Raw genomic sequence first — 10,701 nt, 5'->3', positions numbered from 1 at the left:
CTAGATTAGTTTGACCAACATGGAGAAAGCCCATATTTACTAAAAATAAAATTAGCTGGGTGTGGTGGCACGTGCCTGTAATCTCAGCTACACCGGAGGCTGAGGCAGGAGAATTGCTTGAAGCTGAGAGGCGGAGATTGGCCGTGAACCGAGATCCTGCCATTGCACTCCAGCTTGGGCAACAAAAGCAAAACTACACCTCAAAACAAAACAAAACAAAACAACACAACAAAAACATGAATTCTTATGTGAAGTCTCTTTAGATATGGGCAACTAATTGAAATATATTGAATTCACATATTCATATTTATATAGGACACATTTAATATATAATAAATTCACATATACAATAGAGCTTGAAATATATATATAATACAGACATATATGAAAATATATTTAATACATGTTAGTATATGAATATAAATGCAGTATTTGAGTCAATATAATCACATATTTGCATGTATTTACAGTTTTTTGAACTTGATGTGCCGTATATTTGCTATGGTCTGTGGGACACCTGTGAATAATCTCTGAAGGAAAACGCTCTTCTGTAACATGTGCTGAACCTGTGAGTGGGACAGGACTCTCAATTACATTGTCCATAGTAGAAAATGAACTGGTCTTCTTTGGAGATGAGCTCCATTTCCAGAAGGAGAAGCTCTGGCTTCCCCATCGTCTCCAACTCCTTCAGCATCGATTGTTCCAACAGCGTTAACCTGCTCCAAAGTTTGTCCCACCATTGGCTGGCCAGTGGCCAATCAGTTCCTCTCAATGGCATGGACCAAGATTGGGCTGTGGGCCCTGAACTGTGATGTCACAGAACCTGGAACCTGCACCCATTGCTGACTAGGACAAGGAGCAGAGGCAGAGAGAAAGAGGACCCACCCTGAGAAGAAAGAGTCCAGGTGGGATCTGAGACAGGGAGACCCTTTCTACATCGCCGCCTTGACGTGTGGCTCTTTTGCCACTTTGAGCTCCAGGATCACCCCCAGATGAACTGCTATCACTTTTATTATTATTTTTTTTTTCTGAGACTGAGTCTTGTTACCCAGGCTGGAGTGCAATGGCACTATCTCGGCTCACCACAACCTCCGCCTCCTGGGTTCAGGCAATTCTCCTGCCTCAGCCTCCTGAGTAGCTGGGATTACATGCCACCAGGCCCAGCTAATTTTTTTTTTTTTTTTTTTTTTTAGTAGAGACGTGGTTTCACCATGTTGACCAGGATGGTCTCGATCTCTTGACCTCGTGATCCACCCGCCTTGGCCTCCCAAAGTGCTGGGATTACAGGCTTGCGTATCACTTTCAAATAACCTTGTCTTTCCTCCTGCCTTCCAAACCAATTATCTCGCCCTTCTGACACAAGAGGACTTTACCTGGAAGACCACCGCACACCTTCTGGTAACACTGGGACCCTGGGTGAGTCACTTAACTTCCCTGGGCCTCAGTTTCGTACGCCATCTGTCAAATATCGAGAACACCTCCCCCAGCTCAACAGAGCTGTTCTCAGGATCAAAGGGGCAAACTCAGTTTATACATGAGACACTTGCCTATTGCCCGGCCCTCGATGGAAATCAGATCTCTTCTAATCAGCCGCTAACTTTTCCCGAACCTTTGCCAAGTACAAGTCTGCATCAGAACTCACAGGCCCCACACTTGTGTCCTGTCGGAGTCTCTGACCAGGGAGAGCAGCCTTCAAAGTACAAACGGGAAATTCGCCTCCAGCAACTGCTGTTCTTCTAGGTGCTACGCAGCACTCAGGCTTGGGGAGGCAGGGGGACTACAGAGTCTTATTGGGCCACCTGACTCAGTTTCCTTATCTGTAAGTGGGGAAAATAAGAGTAATCGTGAGAGAGATATACATGATCTATATACCTCTTTAAATTTGCTATGGCCTGTGGGATACCTGTTAGTATATATATATATAAAATCATGTGAAATATCTAACTTATATATACACACTATAAGATGAGTATGAGATATGGAGATGGGACATCCCCAAGGTGCCCCCCACCACATATACTTGTATATATACAGTAAGCATAATTACATGAGATAGATGCCATATAACAATAGCAATAGTTAATAAGTGTGATTGTAATAACAGTAATCATGACAGAGGTATATAATATATACATCATATATATCTCTCACGTGATTACTAATGCTATATGTGACATGTATCTCTCTCACATAATTACTATTGTTAGTAATTACATTCATTAACTACTGCTATTGTTTATGTATATATTAGAGAGCAAAATATATGGATTAAGTAATCTAATGTTCTAATGTACATAAAGTGCCTAGAGTCTGGCACACCGTGTTTTGTGAGTATTAGCTGTTGCTATTCTCTTATTGTATTCAGCCAGCAATTCAGTAGTACTCATTGCGATTATTCTAAACTACAGATCTAACCTTCTGTTAAAAGTTCTTCCATAGCCCTCCATCGCTCTTAGTTAGCCTGGCCCCTGTCCACCTCTCCAGCCTCATCTCATGTTCGATGCCCCTTTCCCCGCAGCCACACTGGAAGATTTCGTCTTTCTTTCAACCCTGGGCAGGAGGTCTTGAGGCCCCTACCTCCCACCCTATGGAGATGACTGTTGCTCATTCTGTGTTTTGCAGCTCAGGGCTTGCCTCCTCCGGGAAGACTTCCTTGACTGTAAGTTTGAATTAGATGTCCCCCATCACCGTGGACTTCACCAGAGCACTTATTGCCCATGCCATAATTGTTCGTTTGCACACTGCCTCCTCTCTAATCAGTGAGTCCATCAGCTTGTGTGCCATGCCTGAGTGAATGTAGCCTAATTAGCAGGAAACTTCTCACCCAACAAGCAACATGTGTTTCTGGGATTGGTTCATTGACTCGGGTCAGAGCTCTGGAAAGGCTTCTCTGCGATTCTTTTGGTCTTTACTCATTGGCACGAGGTGACTGCCACAGCTCCAAATATTGGTCCTCACAAAACCACCAGAAAACAGCAAAGGGAGGGGTTTTCTTCACATTTATCCTGATTAAAAGAGCTGGAGCAAAAAGAGGGGGAGCAGGGTGTGGAACTTCCTGGAGACTCTGCTCAGTTCTCAAGGGTCTAGAACTTCCTGAAAAACTATGGCATAAATATTCTCCAAAGCCTTATTCAGGATTCAGTGACTTTAACCCCAGTGAATTCCATATGCTTCTAAATCTATAAATGCTTTGTTATTTTATGTAAGGTTGTTAATGGGGAATGCAGATATCTATATATTGAAAATAAAAGTACCAGGCATAGTTATCAAAAACCTTTGTTGTTTAATAGATAAATAAGGGAAACTAGGAGATTGCACAGTTCTTTTTGGCTCTGGATCCCACCCAGCAATGGGAGTGTGGCTCCTCTCTTTTCAGCTATCATAGGCGTTATTGGCACAGCTCCTACCATTGCCAGGTAGGGCTGGGGCTGAGATTTCTGCCTATAGTGTTTTCTGGACACTTTGCTTCCTTTAGGGACCAGAGGGTTCAGTAATGGAAGAGACACTTTCTGGCCTGACAAATCAAGATGAAGACTAAACCAGCAGAAAAGAACAAAGTCACCCTGTTGGCTTCTGCTACTCCAAATCTTCTATTTAAAAAAAAAAAAATTTCCATAGGTTTTTGGGGAAAAGGTGGTATTTGGTATGTGAGTAATTTCTTTAGTGGTGATTTGTGAGATTTTGATGCATCAATCTCCCTTGGAGTATACATTGAACCAAATTTGTCATCTTTTATCCCTCACCCCATTGCCACCCTATCCCCTGGGTCACCAAAGTCCATTGTGTCATTCTTATGCTTTTGCATCCTCATATTTTAGCTCCCATGTATAAGTGAGAACATATGATGTTAGATTTTCCATTCTTGAGTTACTTCACTTGGAATAGTAATCTGCAATCCCATCCAGGTTGCTGCAAATGCCATTAATTCATTCCTTTTTATGGCTGAGTAGTATTCCATCATGTCATATATATATATATGACATATTATATATGATATATTATATTATGAAATTATATTATATATATGACATATTATATATATATATATATACACACACACACATATATGACATGATGGAATACTATTTAGCCATAAAAAGGAATGAATTAATGGCATTTAATGTCATATATATATATATATAATGTCATATATATGTGTCATTAATTCTTTCCTCTTTATAGCTGAGTAATATGCCATCATATCATATGTATCAGTTTCTTTATCCACTATTGATTGATGGGCATTTGGGTTGGCTTCACGTTTTTGCAGTTGTGAGTTGTACTGCTACAAACATGCATGAGCAAGTATCTTTTTCATAGAATAACTTCTGGACAGAAAGTCTTCTCATTTTGGATTAATGAGTTTCAGTTTCTCATGGGAAGAGGACGCATCCTGCCTTGTTTGCGAGAATGGAGAGATCGATAACAAAGCTCAGTTTCTGTTTCACCGAATTCTACCCTTTTTCCTAAATGACCAGGAGAGTGAAGCAAATGACCTGCTGATAACCTCTACTTTGGCGGACGAAGCATTGTGTGGCTGAAGACTAACAATGATAGTAAATTAATCATTGAGCAAATGTCACGTGTGCCCTTTGAGAAAAAATATCTGTGGTCACATGTTGAACTAATTTGATGCATGGGTGCTTACCCTATATAATTGTATCTACTTATTATGAAAAATTTCAAATACGCAGAAAAATTGCAAGAAGTTTTTAGGGAACAATCATACACCTACTGGCACCTAAATTCTACTGTCGACATTTTATTCTACTTGCTTTATTCTGTATCTGTTCACCTCTGTCAAAGGATGCTGACTTGCTACCTGAGATTGTGTGGTCAATCCTATTAATCTTTTTTCCTTTTTGGTTTGAGACTGTGTCATTTTTACAATGACTTTTGACCAAATCTGCCCCTGTTCTCCTCTTCTACTTCTTTCATTTTGCATTTGACATTTAATTTTTAATCCAGTGGAAATTATATTTATATAAGGAATGAGAAAAGTCTCCAACTTCTATTTGTTTGTTTGTTTTTCTTCCCAAATGGCTAACTACTCACTCTGCTTCCTATTCCAACTTAGGGCTTTGAACTTGCCCTGGAATTTCTTTGCATCGTTCTTGCCCACTGTATTCTCCTGTGTCACCAGAGCCGGATGCCCCAGACCCATGTGCTCAAGCGAAAGACACATCACAGCTCTGCAAAAGGAACGGGAGGGGACCAGATGCGAAACTGCAGAACTAATGCTGGGGGCAGCAGCATCTGCTGAGAAAATTAAATCTCTCTTCTGGATTGCAGAAGGGGTAGGCCCAGGATGTGAGAATGATAGAAGCTGTTCACGCAGCTCAGGGGCGTGTCCTCAGATCCTACCCCACCTGTGGTGCTTAGCTTGTATTCAGCTTCTGATCCACCTGGCCATGCTCCAGGGCTCCCGGGCAGCCAGGTCCATGCTATTCCAGGACTCACTGGGCTGAGTTGCCTGCTTCTTTCCCATCTGTTAAAACCGCAGGCTTAGAATTTAGGATGGCATTGGGGGAGGAGAACTAACCTCTCTTAGGAGAAAAAAAATAGGGTCCAGACGAAGTTTTTCAGGGAGAGAAGCTGGCCATAATGTGAAAGGAAGAAAGACAGGAAGGGAGGGGGAGAAAATACAGTGGTACATGAGAACCTGGGTTCTGATCCATGACAATATTCACAGAAGTTATAGGATCTAGAGTGTGATAAACTCTCTGAATTTTGAAATGTACAAAGAACAGGGGATTAGGGAGTGGCCAGGGATGGAATGACATTGTTTGTCTCTGCGTCCCCACCCAAATATCATCTCAAATTGTAATCCCATGTGTCAAAGGAGTAGCCTGGTGGGAGCTGATTGGATCATGGTGATAGTTTCCTCAGTGCAGTTCTCATGATAGTGAGTGAGTTCTCACAAGACCTGATGGTTCTATAAGTGTTTGGAAGTCCCTCCTTCTCTCTCTCTCCCCTGCTGCCTTGTGAAGATGGTGTCTGCTTCCTCTTGGCCTTCTTCCATGATTGCAAGTTTCCTAAGGCCTCCCCAGCAATGGGGAACTGTGAGTCAATTGAAATTCTTTCCTTTATAAACTATGAAGTCTGGGGTTTTCTTTATGGTAGTGTAAAAATGGACTAATAAAAGCTCCCCTTTCCAGCCCCACTCAAACCACTGTATTTTCAAACAGCAGGGGACATTGGGGCCAATTCTTCTCATTCTGCTATTTTAGAAATGTTTAATTGGTGGGACCCAGAGCTGAGCAATAATAATGAGAGCCTGGTGAGATTATTCTTCTTAAAGAGCAGAGCTACGTTTCTGATGTAGCTTCTGCCTGATGTAGACTGGGGGAGTTCATTTGTGAAACTCTTTCATGAGTGAATAGCAACAGACTCACATATATTTTATTTTGTGGTACCAGTTTAATAACTCCATTAAACAGCACACATGGTAATAGAAATGAATTCAATAATTCTATGTTGACTTACAAGAAAGATAAGTTTAGAAGGAACAAAACAAAACAAGAACTTGACATTAAACAAATACCACAATTTCTATGTTTTTATATCATAAAAGACAGTATGGCCGTAGAAATGGAAAGAGTCATTCAAAAGGAAAAATTAAAATGTCTTTTCTACAGAATGAATCCAAATTACTCCAACAATACTGCTGGAAATTTGAAAATTAAGTGGGAAGTCTTGTATTTCCGTCTTTTTTTCAGCAGAGGACCATCAGTCCTTTCCTGTTTGTACTTTTGTATTAAAGAAGATTGTCCCTCAAAAGTTCCAGTGCCACTGCTTTAGCCCTGATAGAATAGCCATCTCAGGAGATAGAGTGGCTACATTCAGAGGTTAGAAGAGAGACAGAGTTTAGGGTGGTGGGTGATATTCTGGGGGTTCAGCCAGAGAACCTGGATCAAGTCCAGGACCTGCCTCTCCATAGTTGTGTGGGAATGCAATTAGCTTATACTTACATAGAGCTGATTGTTCAAAAGATACTCACACATTCTGTCCTCACTGCAATCCTAGAGAGGTCAGGACTCCTGCCTGTCCACTCATAGTTCCCTGTGCATTTTATCTCTGGTGCATATTTCAGTGTGTAATTTAGTAGGTATGTGCTTGTTTGGTTAATGCTTTTCTTCTCTAGTAGACTGTAAGCACCACAACTGGATGGCCCAGGTTTGGTTATATTTTTTCAGCAGAGGACCATCAGTCCTTTCCTGTTTGTAGTTTTGTATGAAAGAAGATTGTCCCTCTGCCTAACATATAATGAGGGGTTTAGCTGTTGTATACAGGGAGTCTCAGGGCTTTACACTGGAGAGATTGCTGAGCTGCACAATGTAGGAACTCAATGTTTGACTCTTGAATTCATAAATGAAGAGGGGGCCTGGCTCAATATCAATTTAAAATCAAAACGTGCTCTAATGTGTTTGATGCTTAATAAGCAGCAGCTGTAGCAGAGTGCACAACCAAAGGCAGAATGTTCATAAGCCTAGACTGAAATAATGCTGGTAGGAAGAGGGCATTTAAACACTCCTGAGCAGATTGAGAATCATTGACTCACAATGGTGGCTGACGCACTTTTGTCCTCAGAAGAATCCCCAATGGGGTCTGAAATCTGGGCAGAGTTGCGTGATGTTTCCTCTTTCCTCTAAGAATAAATTGTTCTTAAGAAGTGAATTCCAGGGATTCTTCCACCTTTAATAGGAAATAATTGAGAAACTGGGAACTGTGTCCTGCTTTATACCCCAAATAAAGACAAGCACTTGTGATATGATTAATCACAGGCAGATGCTGAACCAGATTTCACCAGGTGTGAAAGGTAATTGAATTTCACTTTGTGCTCACTATTTTTTCCTGGATAAATAATAAGAACATATCCTCCAATATTTCTTGGCCTCAGGCTCCTACAGAAATTTTTCTATCACCTGATCACAAATGCTGAATGAGAAACACCAGCTCTTGGACTCAAAACTGCTCAGATCAGGAAATAATCATCCTCAGTCTTCAGGAAGAAGGTGAAATATTGCATGTTCTCACTCATATGCTGGAGCAAAAAAGTAAGTTGATCTTGTGAAGGTAGGGAAGAGAATGCTGTAACCAGAGGCTGGGCAGGGTGTTTTTGGAAGCATAAAGACACCATTGGACAGAAGCAATAAGTTCTAATGTTTGACAGTAGAATAGGATGACAATATTTAACAACAATATATTATATATTTAAAAACAGCTAGAAAAGAGTACTTGAAGTGTTCCCAACACATAGAAACAATAAATATTTGAAGGGATGGACACCCCACATATCCTGACTTGATCATTACATGTAACAAAATATCACGTGCCCCATAAATATGTACACATTATGTGTCTATAAAACATTAAAAAATTATTTCCCAGCAAAGTAATATCAGGCAGAGCCACTCTGTGATTTCAGTAGACTAAGCTCTACTCAAACATTTTATATTCATGTCTGAATTCTCAAAAATAAAAGGATATTAAAGAACTTACCGAAATGACCAAGCATCCTTTTTTTTTTCCTGAACGATATGAGTGAATACAGTTTTTTCTTAATTATAGACTTAACTTTGATCTGTTATTTCTGCCTTTTAGATAGACATATGAACATATCCAATTGTAGGATTAACCTCGCTTTCAAAAAGCATTTTATTCAAAGCCTCACTTCATGGAAACTACCCAAAAATCACTGAAAGAAGAAAAGCCCAAATCCTAAAATGACCTCTTTCTTTTTTTTTATTTTTTATTTTTTATTGCATTTTAGGTTTGGGGGTACATGTGCAGAACATGCAAGACAGTTGCATAGGTACACACATGGCAGTGTGTTTTGCTTCCTTTCTCCCCTTCACCCACATTTGTCATTTTTCCCCAGGCTATCCCTCCCCAGCTCCCCCCCCGCTGGCCCTCCCCTTTTCCCCCCAATAGACCCCAGTGTTTAGTACTCCCCTCCCTGTGTCCATGTGTTCTTATTTTTCATCACCCTCCTGAGTGAGAATATGCGGTATTTCTTTTTCTGTTCTTGTGTCAGTTTGTTGAGAATGATGTTCTCCAGATTCATCCATGTCCCTACAAACGACACGAACTCATCATTTCTGATTGCTGCATAATATTCCATGGTGTATATGTGCCACATTTTCCCAGTCCAGTCTATCATCGATGGGCATTTGGGTTGATTCCAGGTCTTTGCTATTGTAAAGAGTGCTGCAATTACCTCTTTCTAATACATCCTTCCCCTCTTCTCGGGGCACCTAATAGTTCCCACGGTGCTCAACCTCTGCTGTTGCCACAAGGCAATTAATGCAACTTTGATGAGCTACAAGGGTGTCTTTGCACGTCTTTGATGAAGGACATCAATGCCATTCTCACTGGAGTGGGCCCTGCTCTGCACTGACCCTCTCCTACACCCCTTTAGCATCAGCCACTGACTCCCACTGGATGGGAAACTCCACATGAGCAGGTCTGTTAGCATCTGAATTTGATAGATGAGAAAACTAGACCCAGAGAGGGGTCTAGTTCTGCCCATACCCACGTAGCTATAGGTGGCTGAGAGTCCAACCCAGGCTTCTGTCTTCCCAGCTCCAAGGCCTGCATTCTTTCATTCTTTTTTAACCAGAAAGTTTTCTTTTTTTTTTTTTTTTTTTTTGTGGTAGGGTCTTCCTCTATTGCCCAGGCTGGAGTGCAGTGGTATGATCAAGGGTCACTGCAAACTTGACCTCCCAGAGTTCAAGCCCACCTCCCACTTCAGCCTTCCAACTAGCTAGGACCACAGGCATGCACCATCACACCCAGCTAATTTTTGTATTTTCTGTACAGACAGAGTCTCCCCATGTCCAGGATGGACTCAAGCATTCCTTCCAAAGTGCTGGGATTGCAGGCATGAGTCACCGTGCCTAGTCAAAAATTTGCTTTTAACCCAGATTGCTCATATTTGCCTGGTTTTCTGAATCACACTTCTCACTTATTAAAAGTACTTGTTCCTGGGCACCACCCTGGACTTGTATGACTCTCCTAGTGAGAAAGCTGGCATCTTTATACATTTACCAACATCCTCAGGTTATTTTTTTAACCAATCAGGTTTAGAAAACTTTATTTGTATAATACAACATGTGTAGAGGTAAGACACCTGCCAAATTAAGTTCACCGGGTTTTGTGGAAGATAAAATCTAAGCAGTGCAACCTCAGTGAGAATTTTATTGAAAGATACTTTTTTGTTTTTTCTGCTTCCAGCTAATTCTCCCATAAAAATTTAAAAAATTAAATAAACAAAATAACTGAGAAGCAGGAGTATTTACCACTTACCACCATTCATTCAGGTCAACAGGCAGTTTCAAAGAGGATAGAAAAGGAGAAAATAAAATGCTGTCCAACATAAAGCTTTCCCTGCTCTGAAAGGCAGCACAATGGCAAACGCGATTGATTTGGATCTGTTCACATTGCAAGGGCTTCTTTTATAAAATACTACATAGACAAACAATGAACCTTAATGGCGTCCCCCTTCACTAGAGGAAATCAAGGGCACTCAGAGAAAAATCAGGAAACTTCCTTGCAATGAATGATTGGGTTCTGGGTGGAAATAAAGAGGACTTGCTTATATCGTTCAAGAATATTGACGATTTCTCCATCTTTCCACTTTCTGGACTGAGGGCAGGTTGACTCCATTAAAAAATCAGTAATCTTGGCTGTGTGCAGTGA

At 41.0% G+C, this 10,701-nt stretch overlaps 1 long non-coding RNA gene across 1 annotated transcript in view; it reads left to right on the top strand.

Annotated features, from left to right (window-relative positions):
* The first annotated feature begins 417 nt into the window (after positions 1-417).
* The window catches only part of LOC118144388 (uncharacterized), a 28,817-nt gene continuing 18,533 nt past the window's right edge, over positions 418-10,701 (top strand). The window contains exons 1-2 of the long non-coding RNA XR_004729186.3: positions 418-1,416; positions 7,901-8,057. This is a non-coding gene — a long non-coding RNA (uncharacterized LOC118144388). The remainder of the gene's footprint in view (positions 1,417-7,900; positions 8,058-10,701) is intronic.

This window comes from Callithrix jacchus, chromosome 9, assembly GCF_049354715.1.
Source record: "Callithrix jacchus isolate 240 chromosome 9, calJac240_pri, whole genome shotgun sequence".
NCBI classification, from domain to species: Eukaryota; Metazoa; Chordata; class Mammalia; order Primates; family Cebidae; genus Callithrix; species Callithrix jacchus.
This window is presented reverse-complemented; position numbering and strand designations above follow the sequence as displayed.